General features: G+C 44.5%; 1 protein-coding gene across 5 annotated transcripts in view; it reads right to left on the bottom strand.

Annotated features, from left to right (window-relative positions):
• Window positions 1-21017, bottom strand: part of PCSK6 (proprotein convertase subtilisin/kexin type 6) — a 195198-nt gene that overhangs the window by 31631 nt on the left and 142550 nt on the right. The window lies entirely within an intron of this gene.

Below are 21017 nucleotides of genomic sequence, written 5' to 3'. Positions count from 1 at the left end.
TAAACAGTCCCCAATTTATGACAGTTTGACTTACAATTTTTTGACTTTACAATGGTGTGGAAGCCAGATGCATTCAGTACACTCCTAGACTTAATGGTGGGGCTGTGTTGGGATGAATCCACCATAAGCTGAAAATATCATCGAAATAAGTCAACTCACAACTGTAAGTCAAAGAGCATCTAGGCAGGTAATTAACGCGTATCTGCAGGCTGGCTCTGCTGCTGGCCACTGGTTTAAGCTGCTTCTTCTTCTTCTTCTTCTTCTTCTTCTTTTTTTAACCACGGCATCCCCAGAACTCAGAGCAGGGCAACTGTTTAGAAGGTCATCACCCCACATAGTTGGGGGGCCAGGGGCCAGTGTGACCTGCCCAAGGACAGCTGCTCGTGCTGACGGGGCTCCCGGACGCCCCAGCCTTTCGGTGTCTTTCTAACTGGATTGGCTCAACGGGAAACACACACACACGAGTTCAGCCGTGAACCCCCTCAGTGGGCCCGCATGACTGCCTCCTGCGACCCAAGCTGGGGACAGGGCCATTGCTGGCTCAATGTCTCTGTTGGCTGAAAAATCCCTGCTTTCTCTTCCTTTCCTGACACAGGGTTTCTTGGCAATCAGAATGGCTTCGGGGAGGAAGAATACTGCTCTGATTCTTTGGTGTTGACTGTGTTTTCTCAACACTTACCTCTGCCCTTGCTCACTACTCCACCCGCTGGCTCCGAATGGCAGCCTGTCTGCCTTTACATACCTGCCTATGCACTGTTTCTGCAATGCAGGCCCCTCTGCCAGTACAACTTTACTTTTTGCTCCAATTCTGGAAATGTCTTAGCATTTCTAAATTCCAGAACAGGAGCTCCTGCTCATCCTCCTGCCATAAGCCCACAGGCCGTAATCCACCTGGGTGAGCAGGTGACCACCATCCTGGGTGGGTGGGTGGGCAGGTGAAAGACAGGCAGGACTGGCCCCACTGGTGCGATTCGAAACGGCATTCAACACTGACCCATTTACACAATGTGGCATGTGGCAGCCCTGTTTCATTTTAACCACAGCCTCAACTGGCTAAGTACTAGGTTGCAAAAAGGCTGGAGCCTCCACACTGTCGTCCCAAGTCAGATTCTGTACTGCCCAAGCCTCCCTTGGCCTGGCCAGGGCCGGAAGAGGTAAGCAAGGCCCTTCTACATGAAGCAGCCTCCCCAGCATAGCATTCTAGCATGCGGTCTTCCACAGGGCTCGGTTCACTGAGACCCACAGCAGCTCCCCTCCCTAACACAGTTCCTAACCCAGCCCACACGTGTGGTGATAGCAACACAGGAAGTTGTTCTCACCGCTGCAGGTGCAGAAGACAAGCCCTGGTGAGGAACCTCTGACTCTCCTCAACTCCTTAGGGTCCAATTACAGCCATATTCCAACCACAAAGGAATCCGAGCACTTTAACCACCAAGTGGTGAACTGAGATTACGCTGGGGTTGTAATGACGGTAGGACAGGGACCAAGGGCTCTGGAGGCTATAATTTGAGTTGAAGTTTATCTCAATTACAGAGGATGCCTCCAAAAACACCCACAAAAGGCCTGGTCACCAAAACTGGATTTTTATTTTCAGATATAGTTTTGGTGGGACAAACAAGAGGGGCTGCTCCACACTCAGGGTCAGTGGTGTGCACTTGGCGGAAAAAGCAGGAAGAATTCCCAGGGAACCAGCAGACAGGCAGCCTCATGGGAGGGGACGGGGAGGAGCCTGGACTGGAATGGAAGAGAGACTTCATTTTTATTACACTCTGTTTGACTTTGTGTGTGCATGTATGTGTGTGCATCTGTGTATGTGTGTATATGTGTGTGTATGTATGTATGTGTGTATGTGTATGTATGTATGTGTGTATGTATGTGTATGCATGTATGTGCATGTATGTATTATGTGTGTGCATGCATGTATGTGTATGTGAGTGTATGTATGTAGGTATGTGTATGTATGTATGTGTGTGTATGTATGCATGTGCATGCATGTATGTGTATGCATGTGTGTGTATGTGTGTGTGTATGTGTGTATGTATGTGTGTGTATGTGTGTATGTATGTGTGTGTATGTATTTATGTGTGTATGTATGTGTGTGTATGTATGTGTATGTATGTATTTGTGTATGTATGTATGTATGTGTGTATGTATGTCTGTGTGTATGTATGTATGTATGTGTTTAGACAGGGTCTCACTCTGTTGCCTAGGCTGGAGTACAGTGGCACGATCATGACTCACTATAGCCCCAACCTCCCAGGCTCAAGCCATCCTCCCACCTCAGCATCCCAAGTGGCTAGGACTGTAGGTGTGCACCACCACGCCCGGCTAATTTTTGTATTTTTGGTAGAGATGGAGTTTCACTATGTTTCTCAGGCTGGTCTCAAACTTCTGAGCTCAAGCAATCCTCCCACGCTGGCCTCCCAAAGTGTAAGATTTACTGGTATGAGCCACACGCCCAGACTGTTTGACTTTTTGTTAAAACCACAGCATATATTATCTGTTCATATATAAACATTAAAACTTTTTAAAAGTTTAATGTTTAAAATCTATGAATAAAGTGGTTGTGTGGTCAAAAAACCCCATTAAAAAGCAGTAGTACTCTGGGTTTTGATTTTTGTTTCTGAATAAGTAATATACAAGGATGGCTCAGAAATGCAAAAGTATAAAAGAGCATATGACAAAGTCTCCCTCCTCATGGGCAATGTTGGTTCCCCATTTCTCGTGTATCATTTCTGAAGCATTTTATTCTTATTCATGCAAAGATAAACACGTCTCCCCCATCCTCTTTGGTAACACACCTGCTGGCACTTTCTGCACCCTGAGTTTCCCATTCACAGTGTATCTTGATGATCCTTCCCTGGCTGCACAGGAGAGACGTACTGTTGTTTACTTAAACAATCTCCTACTCATGGATGTTTAGGTTGTTTACAAACTTCGGCAATTATTGTCATGTGTAGCTTAACTATGGGGATACCTCCTGAGAAATGCAGGTGATTTGTTGTTGTGTGAATACCAGAGAGTGTGCTTACACAAACCTAGATGGTACACCTACTCCACACCTAGGCTATAGGGTACAGGTGCTGCTCCCAGGCCACAAACCTGCGCAGGATGGTGCTGTATTGAATACTGTAGGCAACTGTAACATGACGATAAGTGTTTGTGTACCTAAACATATCTAAACATAAAAAGGGTATAGTCAAAATACAACATTAGAATCTTATGCAATGGCTATTGCACATGGGGTCTGCCATTGATGGAAATGTCATTTTGCAGCACATGACTACACAAATAGTGCTCTATCCTTGGTCACACAGGGAGCAACTACTTGAGGTGAGCAGAGCAAGGGCCCTGGAACAACAGGGTCTGGAACCTGGCTTTGCCCCTACTAGCTATGTGACCCTTGGGCAAATTAATTAATCTCTGTTATTTAGTTTCCTCATTTGTAACGTGGGGATAATAATAATGTCTCCAAATGTCTACCTCACAGGGTTGTTTTGGAGATTAAATGACTTAATGATGGTAAAGCACTTAGAATCGAGACTGGCACACAGGAGCTGTCTGTTAAGGGAAATCTACTGCACCTGTCATTTCATCTGTGTGCATGTGTACCTCTAGGCTACATTACTGGAGGTAAAACTCATCACATGTCACATGTCAAAAGGAACAGGCTCCCTTGCATCGGATTGCACGTGGCTTACATTGCCAATCCGATAACTCAGAAAGGTTAACGTCGCATTTCTCTCATTATATGAGAAACTGAGCATCCTTTTCATGTAATTAAGAGCAAGATGAATTTCTGATTTGATAAAATTAAAAGCAATTTATAAACTTGTAAATTTACCAAAGATATTTGCTGGGAACAAGGGATGAGACGTCTAAGATGCACAGAAGCAGATCTTAGCTGCACTGGTAACCGGGGCCAGTGGAATGAAATGGCGTTTTGCTCACATATTGTATTTTAGTTCTTTCTCTCTATCTGCAAGATATTCATGAGAGCCTATGAGGGGCCAGGCACTGAGCTAACAACTTGCGGAGCTGAGAGCTGGGAGCTCCAAAAAAGCCGGCAGGGAAGACACAGTGGGCCCAAAGCAACCCCTTCCTGCACGTGCCTCCAAAAGAGGCCTTTCCTCTTCTAATAGGTGTGATGTGTGACACTTGACCTAAGGTCAAGGTTTAGACAATGGTAATTTTGGAGACATTTGTCTCTTTTTTTTTTTTTTTGAGACGGAGTCTCACTCTGTCGCCCAGGCTGGAGTGCAGTGGCACCATTTCGGCTCACTGCAAACTCCGCCTCCTGGGTTCACGCCATTCTCCTGCCTCAGCCTCCTGAGTAGCTGGGAGTACAGGCACACACCACCACGCCCGGCTAATTTTTGTATTTTTAGTAGAGGTGGGGTTTCAGAATGTTTGCCAGGATGGTCTTGATCTCTTGACCTTGTGATCTGCGTGCCTCCCAAAGTGCTGGGATTACAGGTGTGAGCCACTGCACCTGGCCTATCTCCCTTTTCTAGTACTTAAATGCTTTTTTCACTTTCTCAACCAAGGGAGTCACTTTGGTTTTCCTGCCTTTGGAAGACGTAAAAATGAGAATTCCATACCTATGGCATAAAGTGTATGGCATAAATTTGAAGTGTGATTCTTTTTTAAGATTATTTTTTCCCTAGTTAGAATAAAAATTATTAAATGTTGAGATATTTAAAGAAAAAATAAAAATAAATCACCTATAACTCTTTTGGCATATTTCCTCCTGGGCTGTCGCCTATGCACGTGTATTTCTTGCGTAGTTGAAAACACACAGCACCCTGTTTTCTCTTTCTTTTCCCACTTAGCATTATACCATGTTAATCGCATTCGATGTTATTTATTTTCTTGTTCACTGTTTTCTCTCCCTTCAGCCTAGAGGCATCAGAGGGGCAGGGAACATGTCTCTCGTTTGATGCATTAGCTTCAGTGTATAGCAACTTTTGGGCACACAGTAGGTACTCAATAAACGTTTGCTGAATGAATGAATCCATTAAAACATTTTTTTTGACAGCAAAATACTTCACCCTGTGAATGTGACCATTTGTTTAACAACCTCTTATGACAGGTTATGACAGAACGTTTAGTCCAATTCCCTTTTTTGAAATACATAAATCTGCCAGAAATATTACTTGATGCAGTCTGGATTACTTTTTCCCAATAAAGTCCCCAAAGTGGAGCCACTGGGTCAGGTGATACAACACTGTTAATGTCTTATCTTGAACCGTATGTCTATCATGAACTGTAATGCCACATGATCCCACCACAGTGTTTGGTGTCCCATGAGGCTTGACTGCAAAATAGCCAGGCGAGGGACCACAGGCCACCTGGGCAAATCAGTTCCTTTATAAGAACCAGCCCCTCGGCCAGGCGCCATGGCTTATGCCTGTAATCCTGGCACTTTGGGAGGCCAAGGCAGGCAGATCATGAGGTCAGGAGATCGAGACCATCCTGGCTAACGCGGTGAAACTCCGTCTCTACTGAAAAATACAAAAAATTAGAAAGGCGTGGTGGCAGGTACCTGTAGTTCCAGCTGCTTGGGAGGCTGAGGCAGGAGAATGGCATGAACCCGGGAGGCGGAGCTTGCAGTGAGCCGAGATTGCACCACTGCAATCTTGACAATCCACCGCAATCCAGCCTGGGCGACAGAGCAAGACTCCGTCTCCCAAAAAAAAAAAAAAAAAAAAAGAATCATCCCCTCTACACAGTCCCTTCTCCAAACCACAGCCCAAGCTTAACTGAGGCAGGAGGGTCAGATGCCGATGGGTGACTTAGGATAACAGACTAAGGCAGAGACACACAGGAATGAGCTTCTTAGAGGCCTAGTTTTCAGGAGGCATCCACCTCCTCCCATTGCCGGCCCCCCACGCAGCAGCACGTGTGCCAGGACAGGCTCCCCAGGCCGGCCCCTCCACACTCGGTCACCCCCAAGAGGCCACATTCTCTTTGGGACGGTAAGCCACATGGGTGCAGAAGAAGCAAGGAGGAAGAACAGGCAGACGTGTCCAGGGATACCCAGGCCAGACCAGGGTCTACACTCAACAGAACTGCCACCCAGAGGCAGTGAGATTTTAGAATGCTGGCCCTGCTTTGGGCAAACCACTTAGCAAGAATGTGTTATTTACTATTCAAGATACTCCACGAGGCTGTTCAAGTTGACTGTTGTACAAACCCAACTAGCAGCATGAGTTCTTTAGTTTCTAAAAGGAGGGGGTCTTAAAAGATGCCCAATCAAATTTTTTGCCATCAGATTCCTGAGCCTGTAGAAGAATCACAAATCCACCTGTTTAAACACTTGGGCCAGCACTGCCAGCAGGCTGCCTCCAGATGTCAACAATGAAGGCCAGGGGAATGTCATTGTGAGAGGCAGAGGATAATCCGCAGCTAATGCCAACTGAGGCTGCCAATAAATGGATTTATCATCATTCACTATCTTGAATGCAGTATTTCCCCTCAATGAATTAAATTCATAATGAACAAACAGGATTATTCCCATTATGCAAAGAAAGAACCAGAATTCAGGGGAGACTATGGTTGAATTTGCCAACAGGAAAGTACCAGCAGTAACGACGCTTTCCTATGCCTGGCATTTCGAGCTAAGCATTAAAATCCTTGTGAAGGAAATTTACAATTGGAGACAAAGCAAGTAGGGGTGGGGGAAAGTTCTATTAGATTAAGGACTCTGAGCTAATACTTCTGGATTCCTGGGTGTTCTTGGCTATAAGAGAAGTTATTAATAATATACAGTTTAATTATTTCTCCCATGTCCCCATACTTAAAATATGCAGGAAGAGATTCCTTAATTGAAACACAGTGAAGTAAGAGAGCCCTAGAAAAATCACGTAAATATGTTTCAGTTTAAAACACCAGTGCAAGTTTTTTCCTTCTGAGATTCAGTGAACCAGCCACCCATGGCTATGTTCAAGTCACAAAGGTTAATGCAGAGGTTTGGGTGGAAGGAATAAAAAAGCTTACTTCCATCCATTTATAAAAATATACAAAAACACCCCTATAATTCATATACTGAATACTCCTATAATTTACTCCTTAAAAGGGGTGAATTTCACAGTATGTGAATTATATCTCAATAAAGCTATTATTAAAAATACCGTGTAGGGGCCCGGCACAGTAGCTCACGCTTGTGATCGCAGAGCTTTGGGAGGCTGATGTGGAAGGATCTCTTGAGGCCAGGAGTTCGAGACCAGCCTGGCAACATAGTGAGACTCCATTTCTACAAAAAATAAAATAGAAAAATTAGCCAGGCGTGGTGGTGTGTCCCTGTAGTCCTATCCATTCAGGAGGCTGAGTTGGGAGGATTGCTAGAACCCAAGAGTTGGAGGCTGCAGTGAGCTGTGATTGCACACTGCATTCCAGCCTGGATGACAGAGCAAGACCCTTTCTCAAAAAAAAAAGAAAAAAAAATATATATATATATAAATAATTACATATACACACAGTAATTTTTTATGTATATTATATGTATATGTATACACAGACAAACAGAAATATCAACCTTTACTCAATAGATTTAACACATTATTAAAAATACACTTTAAGTTCACATTATAGCAAGTAAGAGAAAGGTAAAAAGGAATTTAGAAATGGCTTGGAAAGGAGGATAAGAAAAAGAGCACATATATGTGTGCTCCCCATGTACACACATGTCCATGTATGCACGTGTACATGTGTGCACAAGGCACCCATAACATGCACACCCACACTCACGTACTTACCTGGGCACACACATACACACATCAACTCTCAGACCCAGGCTAAGAAAGGGGAGAGGGAAGGCTTCCCTGTGCTCCTATAGCCACAAAAACCCCAAAAGATGGTATTTTAAATGCCAGGAAAAGGATCGAAGAATCCTAAACAAATATCCATTCAGGAAAGAATGATCACCTATGTGTACAATATACAACACAGCACTTTTCTTAATGGCATCTATAAGGTCATTCTATCTTTTAAGATGTTCCAGCTTTTCCAAAGTAATAAATTAATTGTCTGGAAAGTAAAAAACTCTTACAAGGTTTATAAGAAAGAAAGCAGTCCTTCTTCACTCCATTCTACCTCCTGGAGTCCCCCTGACTCCCCGCCTCTTTTGAACACTTTGAGCTAATTTTTCTGGCATTTACCCTTACATTGCTAGATAAAAATACTCATATGCTATGTCCCGGTTTCTTGATGTTAGACATTGTCCAGTGATGTCTCACCTAGGAAGCTGAGAATTCAGTTCTCTTACACTATCTTCCACATACTCAACGTGCTCCCTCTCCCTTCCCCACCTCCCAATGTTCTTCTAACAAAATCTCTTACTGGGTCCAATATTTATTGTCTTTCCCCCACCACCCTTTCATTTTCTGAGAGATTTCCTCAAGTTTATCTTCTAACATAGCTATTGAATTTTGAATTTTTGACATATTTTTAATTTTAAGGCATTTATGTGCTTCTCCCAATTTTTTTTTTTTTTTTTTTTGAGACAGAGTCGCCCAGGCTGGAGTGTAGTGGTGCAATCTCAGCTCACTACAACCTCCGTCTCCCAGGATCAAGCGATTCTCCTGCCTCAGCCTCCTGAGTAGCTGGGATTACAGGTGCCACCACCACACCCAGCTAAATTTTATATTTTTAATAGAGACAGCGTTTCACCATGTTGGCCAGGCTGGTCTTAAACTCTGAACCTCAGGTGATCCACCCGTCTCAGCCTCCCAAAGTGCTAGGATTACAGGTGTGAGCCGCACTGTACCTGGCCAAAAGTGTGGGGTTTTTTTTTTGTTGTTGTTGTTGTTTTGTTTTGTTTTCGTTTTTTGACAAAGTCTTGCTCTGTTACCCAGGCTGGAGTGCAGTGGTGCAATCTCGGCTCACTGCAACCTCTGCCTCCTGGGTTCAAGCGATTCTCCTGCCTCAGCCTCCCAAGTAGTTGGGATTAGTAGTTGGGATTACAGGCACCTGCCACTACACCTGGCTAATTTTTGTATTTTTAGTAGAGATGGGGTTTCACCATGTTGGCCACGCTGGTCTTGAACTCCTCACCTCAGGTGATCTGCCCACCTTGGCCTCCCAAAGTGCTGGGATTACAGGCATGAGTCCTCATGCCCGGCCTAAAAATTTGGTATTTTTAAAGTGCTGGAATAAATACTCCCAACCCAGAATTCTACATCCAGTGAAAATACCACTCAAAAACGGGTTGAAGTAAAGACATTTTCAAAGAAAACAAAGCTGCACAAAGTCCTTGCCAGAAGGCCAGCTTGATAAGAAGTGGTAAAGGGTGTGTTTCAGGCTAAGAGAAATGATACCAGATGAAAATTCAGATCTACAGGAAAGAATAAAGAGCACTAGAAATGGTAAACACATCAGTAAACACACTCAAGAGTAGCTGTTTTCCTTAATTTATCTAAAAGACAACACCCTTATAATCCCAGCATTTTGGGAGGCCAAGGTGTATGGGTCACTTGAGGTCAGGAGTTCAAGACCAGTCCGGCCAACATGGCGAAAACCTGTCTCTACTGAATATACAAAAATAAGCTGGGCGTGGTGGTGCACGCCCGTAATCCCAGCTACTCCAGAGGCTGAGGCAGGAGAATTGCTTGAACCCGGGAGGTGGAGGTTGCAGTGAGCTGACATTGTGCCACTGCACTCCAGCCCGGGAAACAGAGTAAGACCCTGTCTCAAAAAAAAAAAAAAGAAGATTGCTTAAAGCAAAAAATAATATCACTGTTTTAAGAAGGAGTTTGTAACAAATACAGAAGTCAAATATACACCATTACAGCACAATTGAGGAAGTGGAGGGGATGGAATTACACTGTTATTAGATCATTTTATTGGAGAAGTGTAAAGCTGTTCAATATTAATTCTAAGTAAAGTGTAATACATTAAGGATGCATATTGTAATCCCTAGAGCACCACTCAACGTACAGCTAAAAAGCCAATAGAGGAGATAAAGTGGAATACTGACAAACATTTGATTAATCTGAAACAAGGCAGGGAAAGACGAACAGAGTATTTCATCTTTTTAATACTGTTGGATTTAGTTTTCTTGATATTGGGCTTAGAACTTTTGTATTTACGTTCTTGAGTGAGATTGGCTGAAGATTCTCCATTCTCATATGTGCTCTTGGGATTTGGTATCAAGAATACACTGGCTTCAGCTGGGCATGGTGGCTCACGCCTGTAATCCCAGCACTTTGGGAGGCTGAGGCGGGTGGATCATCTGAGGTTGGGAGTTGGAGACCAGCCTGGCCAACATGACAAAAGCCCGTTTCTACTAAAAGTACAAAAATTAGCTGGGTGTGGTGGCACATGCCTGTAATCCCAGCTACTTGGGAGACTGAGGCAGGAGAATCGTTTGAATCTGGGAGGCAGAGGTTGCAGTGGGCTGAGATCGCACCACTGCACTCCAGCCTGGGCAACAGAGTGAGACTACTGACGTTACTGGACTTGTTTGTAAGCACTTGTTTTGTGGGTTCTAGTTACACAGCTTTGTCTGTGTCGCCTTTCCTCGGGTGCCCCTGAGGTCCCAGTGTTATGTGCTCTGATAGGTGGGCGCCACAGATGCAGCAGATGCCCTCAAGCAAAAGCCGGATCATGATTCTGTTCACCTCTTTGGCTGTGGACATTTCAACCAACATTTAAAATTCTTTTCTGTGGGAGGGAGATTTCAAGACACTTGTCTTCTCTGTTGTTGGAAATAAAAGTCTGCAACATCTTTTAACATTTTGATCTTGTCTTTGTTTTGGAGTAATTTGTTAGCAACTTAGAAAAAGTTTTATGTATCTTTTATTTATTTTTTAGAGACATTAATACTTAGACTGAAAAAAAAGCCAAACAGATTATGAAGAAAATAAAATCATAAACAAATTGGGACTTTTTTAAAAAAGGAAATAATTATCAAAACTCTGGAGGGGAAATTTAAAATTATTTTTAAAAAGTCAAAAGTGAAACAGCAGGCCAGAAAAAAAATTTATATTAACTATGACACACACAAGGTTATTACACCAATATTTTACACACTTACCAGGTTGATAGCAACACTGAGAGCTCTTGGGAAAGACAGAAAAGGGAATTTTCTTTTTTCTTTTTTTTTTTTTGAGACAGAGTCTCGTTCTGTCGCCTAGGCTGGAGTGTGGGGGTGCGATCTCAGCTCACTGCAAGCTCTGCCTCCCGGGTTCATGCCATTCTCCTGCCTCAGCCTCCTGAGTAGCTGGGATTATAGGCATCCACCACCGTTTCCGGCTAATTTTTGTATTTTTAGTAGAGACGGGGTTTCACCCTGTTGGCCAGGCTGGTCTCAAACTCCTGACCTCAGGTGATCCACCCGCCTCAGCCTCCCAAAGTGCTGGGATTACAGGCGTGAGCCACCGCACCAGAAAGGGCAATTTTCAAAAGAAAAAACACAGTGCACAAACATTTGAAAAAGGGTTCACCTTTGTTAGTGATGATCACACTGGAAGTTAAGGAAGGGTATCATCTACCTCCTCCAGAACTGCCCACTCCCAGTAAGACCACAAATCAGTTCAACTATTTCGAAAAGCAAATTGGCAATATGTATCAAAAGCAGGCATATTTGTGGTTTCCACCTCTTATTTATCCCAGTAATTTTACTTCTGGTGAATAATCCCAAAGAAATAATTTTAAATTCAGGAGAAAGCTTTTTGTACTAAGCTGTCCACTCATAAGAGGAAAAAATGGAAAGCAATCTACATGTCCAACAATAGAGAGATGCTTAAATAAATGACGGTGCTTCTGTTGGTGAAGTATTATAAAAATCTATAAAATGCTGCTTACAAAGGATATTTAATGAGATTGAAACGTGCTTGCTATGCAAGTAACAAAAAGAAAGACCAAGTTATATATGCAGCACAGTTAGGACTCTGAAATGTCAGGGGAGAAAAAGACCAAGTAGAAATGCCTGTAGAGACGTAGTTTTAACATGAAGCGTTTCTGGAAATAAGTAATAAAGTCAAATGTTCGAAAATCAAACACACTTATCTACTCTGGGGCGAACCTGGTTGCCGGAATGCTGAACCGTGCAGGCAGCAGGAATGCCCAAGTGTACCTCATTTCTAAAACTGAGGGCAAATCCGGGAAAGGGGTTTCAAGAGAGCTCTCCCTCTTCCTCAGATCTGTCATTTTCATTTTCATCAATATTTAGTACTTTATTTGCAAAAACTAGCTATGAGGTGAGACAAAGATCATCTTTTTGTTATGCTTTCTACTGGAGATACAGAACCGAGTAAACAATACTGTGATTCATAAATGTGCACGGCAGCAGTTGGTTGCATTTCTCCCTGACATCAGTGGGGATACATACTTCTTTTTTTCTCAAACGAGGAGAGTTTTGGGGAAAGGCGTCACTGTAACGGCCCCGTGAGAGAGAAAGGAGGTAAAGAGATTGACTGCAATATTAATGCAAATGGGGTTAAAAATGGAACTTTTTGACAACAGTGTGTATGGTGAGTGTTTGGAGACTGTGCCAAGTTCTTCAGCTCTGTTTCCAAGGAAGTGGGAGTGATACTCTATAATTGCACTTTCCAGAAATGAGAGTTTAGTGACAAACTTTAAAGCTGGCACAGAAGGCATGTGCTTTAAATCTGTCTTCCTTTCTAGCATCAAGCATAAGATAGATTGAGCCACCGAACACAGATTGCAAAATCTCAACTCTTATCTTAGAAATGAAGATTAGCTCGAAACAGATGTCAATAAAACACAGATCAAGACTGCTAGCAATAAAATGAGAACAGTTATGCTCTTGGGAAAAAAGACATTGTTGAAAGGGCCACTGAAAGGAAATCAAGAATTCATGGAACTTTTTAGGATAAATAAAGGGAAAATATGGTCACACAGAAGAGACTAATTTCTTCCCCCTCATTAAACATTTTACTGAGTATGCACAGCCGAAGACAGAACTGGTTAAAATTATATAAACTCTTGATTTAAACAAGGTTCATGCTTGCAGGGACATGCATTCATGCAGTCAATCAACAACTGCTTGTTAACCATGTTCAGAGTGCTCAGCCTTTGGCGGCAGGAGCTGAGAGATTCAGTTCTGGACTTCCAAAGGCAACCAAAGTTCTAAACATGGTGCCTTTGGTCATCTATCCCTCTGCAGTATTTCAGAGATTATCAGAGCTCTTGTTCCATCTGCCACCTGAACATGTGTTTTAGTCCAGGTTCCCTGGAAAACAAGGGTCTGAAGCGAAGCCCACGGGCTGAGGCTTTACTGGGAGTTGCAATTCCAGGGCAACAGGAGTGGAGGACAGCAGGAGGAAGGACCTGGGGTTGACAAATGGAAGGAGCTGCGTTTCAAGCTGGCTGCAGCTTCACAAAAAAAACAGGGCAGTTGCTTAGCCACGGGAAGTCTTCCAAACAGGCCTTGTGAGACCAACGTGCCCTCAGACAGGAAGGGCACACACTTTATCTCCTGTCTTTCACTGGGTAAACCTTCCTTCTGGGTTGTGTTACCTGCCCTCTCCAGGCAGCCCGATGCTGGGGAGGCCAGATGCCAAGCCTCACCTGGAAGTGGAGAGAAAAGCCACAACTCCTCCACCAGGCCCTGCTGGGTCGGACCGGACCCCTATGCCTCTGCTGCTCCTCCCTGGTGGGAACGTCAGCAGCCATTCCAACGCCCAGGCTTCACTGTGGGGGAGGCTGGGGGAGCCGAGGCAAGGAAGTGAGGGCTAGATCTCTCTACTGGGCAAGAGGCAAGGCCTGATGACAGCGGGGCTGGGCCAGTCTGGGGAGACACGCAACGGGGCCAGTGTGACATTTATGGAGTAAAACGTCATCAAAATACATGCTTCGAGTTATAAAGTGTGAACTGTCATGTTTGAAAAGAACCTGCTTCCCTGGGCCTTCTGGAGTCTTCCAAAGGTACAGCAGCACCTTTGTGAGACACTGTGTCACAGCACAAGGCAGAACTACAGAATTCGATATGTAACTGACATGTGTAATTGGCTTCAAGGAAGCTCAATATCGAGAAACACTTCTTGGTGTTTTTGATGTTATAGGCACTATGGACAAAGATCGTAATCCTGAACCTTTAAAACTCCTCATGAAGGATTTGATCATATGAAACCATCCTTCATTTGACTCTCCCCAGGCCCGCTGAAGTAGACACTATTATTCCCATCACACACGTGCAGAAACAGAGACTGAGGTTCTGTGACTGGGTCAGGAAGTGGCCGGTTGAACTCAGACTGCACCTGCCGGCTGCCCTGCTCTGGGCTCACCATAAACACCACCCTGAGGTCCAAATCCCGTTCAAGGCTCCAGTGTCTGCAGCAGCCTGGTCTCCTCCCGCCACCCTCCTGCTCCTCTCACTCCAGTCGCCTGGCTAGCGGGTCAGGTTTGGTTTCCATGACTGATCTGTGCCCCAATAGCTTATTCTGCAAGTTTTGGCAAAAGCACTACAGTTCTGACTAGACCTTCCTGATCCTGTCTCGGCTTCAACTTTCAGGTTTCTGGGAAGGACAGAACCAAAGCTGGGATTCCACAGAAGCACAGGGTAGAGTCAGGTGCACTGGGCTGAGCTCCAAAGAAAGCCGATCCCTGTGGGAACTTCCTAAATGGCTCTGCCCCTGGGGCCTGCAAATGCCCCGAGGAGCCAAGGCAATGCTTGGCTTATTATCTCCTCCTGGCAGTTTCAACACAAAGCTCTTGGTTAGCAAAGTTTTGTTTGTTTTTCTTGGGAAAAGTGTTGCTTCAGAAGAAGAAAGGAAGAACAGAAATGTACCTGCTGTCAGGTACCTGTTGCCAACCCACAGCAACCCAGCTTTGCCTTCAGCACAGCAACCCTGGATTCAGTGGATTCCAAATTCCTGGGTTCTGCAGAGGTCACAGCCAATTTGATTTTCCTCAAAGGCACGGAGGCAGGTCTCTACCAGCTTCTCCAGGCTGGAACTTTCCCAGAGAGGAAATGGACCGATTCCTAAAGGCTATGGTAAAACACACACTTGCAGCGGCAAGGGAGAGAAGGAGCCTGGGCTTCTGTGACAACCTACACTGGCTGCGTGAGAAATTCCATGTCCACTGGGGGCTGGCAAGATGCTGATGAGGGAGTCATCAGTCCCAGGTCTCCCAGCCCGTCACCGGTGGAGCCAGCATGGGACCCAGGCTCCTGCCTCCACATTCCCGCTCTTTAAATCACATCACTCTGTGGCCCCGAGTGCAGAATGCCATACAGAGTCGTTTTACACATTTGTTCTACCATCTCTGCAACTCCTGCTTGTTGGCTTTCTATCGTGATTTTGCCTTCTTGTCTTTTCATTTATATTTTTTTATTTTTATTTTTTCTGAGACGGAGTCTCACTCTGTTGCCCAGGCTGGAGTGCAGTGGCACAATCTCGGCTCACTGCAACCTCTACCTCCCTGGTTCAAGCAATTCTCCTGCCTCAGCCTCCCGAGTAGCTGAGACTACAGGTGCACGCCACCATGCCCAGCTAATTTTTGTATTTTTATAGAGATGGGGTTTCACCATGTTGGCCAGACTGGTCTCCAACTCCTGACTTCCTGATCCACCCACCTCGGCCTCTCAAAGTGCTGGGATTATTGGTGTAAGACAACATACCTGGCCTTTAGTTTATATTTGGATACTACAAATGTTGAATATCTTGTGTTTACTGGTTATTTGTATGTTTTCTTTATGAATTGCTTTTCAGGCTTTTGGCCTATTTAGTGATAGTATTTAAATATTTCTTAGTGATCTGTAAGCACTCTACATATTAAGGCCATAACACAGTATAGCACTCTGTGATCATCTAACCTCTAGAGTTATTAGAGATAAAAGTGTCTACCTGTGTATTAGAATTTTTTATGCCAAATATTACTTTAATTTTACCCCTTGGAAAAATGACTGTTTAGCATATGGAGAATTCAGATGATCACTATTTACTGATTAGCAAGATTTAGTCAGAAAAATAGTTTGATTTATTAAACAGCAGTTAAACCAATGGCAATTAGACCTGGGGGCCTCTGAGTGGGCCCTGGGAAGAATGAGGCCAGTGAAAAAAGAACGCCTGGTTGTGACGTATAGTCCTGGGGGAGGGCCCAAGGCTCTACTCAGAGGGGCTGGCTCCACAAGGGTAAAGAGGAGCTGGGACGGGTGGGGAGCAGTGCACTTTGTCTGAGCCTTGGTCCTGCAATGAATACGCTCCACTTAAAGTGTGCTCATCCCAAAAGACAGCCCTCTACCCATTCAGTTCCCAATACGCAGTGGTGCGCTGGAGCCAGCCAGCACGGGCTTAATGGAACTGACGGTTAACACTTTCAGAAACTTTGTGAGCTGGTTGTTAAACACAGTCTTTATTAAAAATTAAATTATAGAAGCTTACAATTGAATAAATTATATTAAAAACAAAGGTAATGATTATTCACAAATTACACCTTCCTCATGATCTCACTATATTTTGTCATTATCTATGCTTCGGGGTTACTTACATCTGTTCTGTCTCCACAGGGGAAGCACTATCTAATGGTGGCTACTGGACCCCTCTTTTACCAACCCATCTTCAGTGATGTCACGTGAGCAGCTTGAAATTGGCCATGGCGGGAATATTCCCATATGGAAATCGACAAGTGCTACAAACAAGGGGCTGGGTTTACTGTTGATTTTCTAGACTTAAGAAACTGATGGAGAAAGCATTAATAATGCAGGGATAACGTAAAAGTGTTTCGTGTCTGTAGGTACCACACTGCGAACAGCATACAAAACTGAAGAGATATTCTTTCAGTATTTGAAAATTATTTTCCAATTTAGCAAGGAAGTTGTTCCCATCACTGGTGAGTGAATGAAGTTCTGACATATGTCTTTGTTGTTTCTGTGGCAAAAATATTACCCAATATTTATGCTGGAAAGACAACTGTTCATGCATTGCAACCATCGGTTGGTTATGCAACAAGAAGTTGGCAAAAGTCAATGAAAGCAGTCTCTGAGAATCAATTGGAATTGGCTAAATGGAATTTATAATACAAGCAGTGTATATTTTATTATTTGTAAATTGTTGGCTACACATCCTTTATACCAGTAAAATTTATAATGAACTTATGTGATATATCAATATCTATATATAGTTTCCCCCAGAGCACTAGTTGTTAAATATTTACCAGCAAGCAGGACAATATAGCTTCATGGGTGGTGGGAAAATGGGGACAGGATGGGATGCCTCAGATAACAGCCAAATAAACAGCCCTCTTAACTACCATAAAACAGAAGACTCAATTCAACTGAACATGTAAACAGGGCAGAGTAGGGGACAGCAAACTAAGGCCAGGACCTACCGCCTATTTTATAAAGTGAGGTCAGAACACAGCACGGCCACTCATTTACATAATTTCCATGGCTATTTTACACTATAATGGCAGAGTTGAGTAGTTGTCTCGGAGACCTGAAAACCTCATTTACTATCTGACCCGTTACAGAAAAAGTTTTCCAACCCATGGGCTAGAGAGAAGTGAAAAGGCCATCTGTGAATCACTTGAGTTTGTCCAAAATATTTTATAAATATTTTTCTAATTTTTTTTTTTTAAATTTTAGAGATGGGGTCTCACTCTGTCGCCCAGGCTGGAGTACGGGGGTGCGATCTCAGCTCGCTGCAAGCTTTGCCTCCTGGGTTCACGCCGTTCTCCTGCCTCAGCCTCCTGAGTAGCTGGGACTACAGGCGGCTGCCACCATGCCCGGCTAATTTTTTGTATTTTTAGTAGAGACGGGGTTTCACCGTGTTAGGATGGTCTTGGATCTCCTGACCTCGTGATCTGCCTGCCTTGGCCTCCGAAAGTGCTGGGATTACAGGAATATTTTTCTAATTTTATGATGTTTTCTGCCAGACAGAAATTTCTAATTTTATGTGTATGCATTAAGATAATTATTTTCTTTCCAAATGGTTGGCCAATTATCAATAACTCTTATTCAACACTTCAGTCTTTTCCCACCAGTTTAAAATGTTACCCTTAGCATATCTCTGTGGCTTTACTAATGGACTATCCATACTGTTCCCTTGATCGGTCTGTTCTAGCACCAATGCCACATCATTTTATTATAGTTAAGACACAGTTAAATACCTGCATTCACTTTCAGAATTTCTCTAGCTATTATCTGTGCCCATTCTTTCAGAATAGGTTTTCCTTGCATTCCTTTAATTTTGTTGCGATGTTGATAGGGACTGTGTTAAAGTGATGGCTATCCCTTCTTTGTGAAGAAGAGATATCTCAATGATACTGAATCCTCCCATTCAGGAACACAATCCATAGGAAAAACCCTTAAAAATCAAGCAACTATTCCAAGTACCTATTACATTTCAAATGTTCTATTGCAGTGGTTCCCAACCTTTTCAGCACAAGGAATCAGTTTATTGGAAGACAATTTTTCCACAGCTGGGGATCTGGTGGGGAGCAGTGGGGATGGTTTCGGGGTGATTCAAGCACATGACAATCATTGTGTACTTTGTTTCTATTATTATTACATTGCAATACATAAGGAAATAACTAAACAACTCGTCATAATGTAGAATCCGTGGGAGCCCTGGGCTTGTTTCCCTGAAACTAGACGGTCCCATATGGGGGTGATGGGAGACAGTGACAGATCATCAGGCGTTACATTCTCATAAGGAGCGTGCACCCTAGATCCCTCGCCTGCGCAGTTCACAATGGGGTTCGCACTCCTATGAGAATCTAACACCGCTGCTGATCTGACCCCTAGATCCCTCGCCTGCGCAGTTCACAATGGGGTTCGCACTCCTATGAGAATCTAGTGCCTCTGCTGATCTGACCCCTAGATCCCTCGCCTGCGCAGTTCACAATGGGGTTCGCACTCCTATGAGAATCTAGCACCTCTGCTGATCTGACCCCTAGATCCCTCGCCTGCGCAGTTCACATTGGGGTTCGCACTCCTATGAGAATCTAGTGCCTCTGCTGATCTGACCCCTAGATCCCTCGCCTGCGCAGTTCACAATGGGGTTCGCACTCCTATGAGAACCTAACACCGCTGCTGATCTGACCCCTAGATCCCTCGCCTGCGCAGTTCACATTGGGGTTCGCACTCCTATGAGAACCTAACACCGCTGCTGATCTGACCCCTAGATCCCTCGCCTGCGCAGTTCACATTGGGGTTCGCACTCCTATGAGAATCTAGTGCCTCTGCTGATCTGACCCCTAGATCCCTCACCTGCACAGTTCACAATGGGGTTCGCACTCCTATGAGAATCTAACACCGCTGCTGATCTGACCCCTAGATCCCTCGCCTGCACAGTTCACAATGGGGTTCATGCTCCTATGAGAATCTAGTGCCTCTGCTGATCTGACCCCTAGATCCCTCGCCTGCGCAGTTCACAATGGGGTTCGCACTCCTATGAGAATCTAACACCGCTGCGGATCTGACAGGAGGTAGAGTTCAGGCAGGAATGGGAGTGACAGGCAGCAGCTGCAGATACACATGAAGTGCTTGCTGGCCGCTCGCCTCCTGCTGTGTGGTCTAGTCCCTAACAGGCCATGGACCACGGAGCGGTAGGTGGGATGGGGACCCCTGCTCTTGTGGACGGGTCAAGGCAAGTTCTCAGAAGCCCTGCTGCTCTCTTGGATTCCAGCCAAGTGAGGCAGCCTCTCGGGAGCAACCTCCTCAGCACCCCGACCCTGGCCGGCACCCAGCAGACGCTCCCAGCTTTTAATATTTCATTTAATTTTTATCTTCTAATTAAAACACTTCAAACAAAAAAATCTAACCAGAAATATCCTAAAGCCAGACACATGAAAACCACTGGCCACAGGGCTAAAGAGATCAGATCAACTACGAGCTGCCTGTGCTGCCTTGGAGGGGCCTGGAGACCTCACCAGGTTGGGTTGAGGTGAGGGTGGCCCTGAGCGTGGAAGACGGCCCTGACGCCAGGCTCTGCCCCTTCCAGGCAGGTGAGCTCAGTCAGGCTCTGGGTGGAGGAGCTTGGACTCAGCTTCTTCTTCCGCAAAAGGAGAATCTAAACACTCACAATAAGAGAATCACGTCCATCCTGGTCAGGCTCAGCATCCCTTGGGCACTGTTTCCTTTAACCCTCCCACCATCCCTGAGCAGAGGACAGGTTGGGGGCTCCGAGCATGGAAATGGTCTGCCGAGGTCCGCAGTGACCGGTGGTGGAGGATGGATCTGAGAAGCAGGCAGCTCTAGAGCTCAACCTTGTGCTACGCTGGGTCTTGAAAAGTAAGCACAAGCCAATATGCACCACACACATACACACACCCACATATCCACGTGCACACACACACAGATACACGTACATGTATATGCATATGCCTAATGCCCACATATACACACATACATATCCACATAGACATGCACATGGACACACAGATACACACAAACCCACATACACACATACATACTTCTACACAATACTCTCCCCCACACATACACACATATATACACCCAAGCACACACTCCCATACACACGTCCAGTAACTGTCTAGAGCACCTTCAGTCAAACATAAAAGAAACTACGTGTCTTTTTACACTTCAAACAAAGTGTAAAATCCCTGTCTCTACGTGTCCCACGGCACACTGAGCATTTACTCCTCACAAGTGAAGAACTGAAGTGAATTTGCTGTAAAGCAATGAAATCTTTACATTGTTCTATTTAATTCTGCCATCTAAATCTCTTAGATAGTCTTGCATTCTGACCTCTTCAGAAGAAATGTTTCCCATACGTTTGCTTTTAAAAACACTTTGCATAATGGAAATTCTCAAACATAAAATGGAGAAAACAGTACAACGAGTGCCCGTGCCCCATCACACAGTCCCAAGAATCCCCAACCTTTTCTCCATCTGGTTTCAACCACCCCCTTCCTACTCTCCCACTCCCCATCCCCACCCTCTGGAATAGTTTAAAGCACAAATCACAGGCATCATGGTAATGTCTTCATTTGTAAATACCACGACATGCATCACTAGCAAGAATAACTTTTCCCGAAACTTTAATTCCTTATTATCATCTAACTCTAAGACCTCTGATTCTATACTG

This window comes from Symphalangus syndactylus, chromosome 5, assembly GCF_028878055.3.
Source record: "Symphalangus syndactylus isolate Jambi chromosome 5, NHGRI_mSymSyn1-v2.1_pri, whole genome shotgun sequence".
NCBI classification, from domain to species: Eukaryota; Metazoa; Chordata; class Mammalia; order Primates; family Hylobatidae; genus Symphalangus; species Symphalangus syndactylus.
This window is presented reverse-complemented; position numbering and strand designations above follow the sequence as displayed.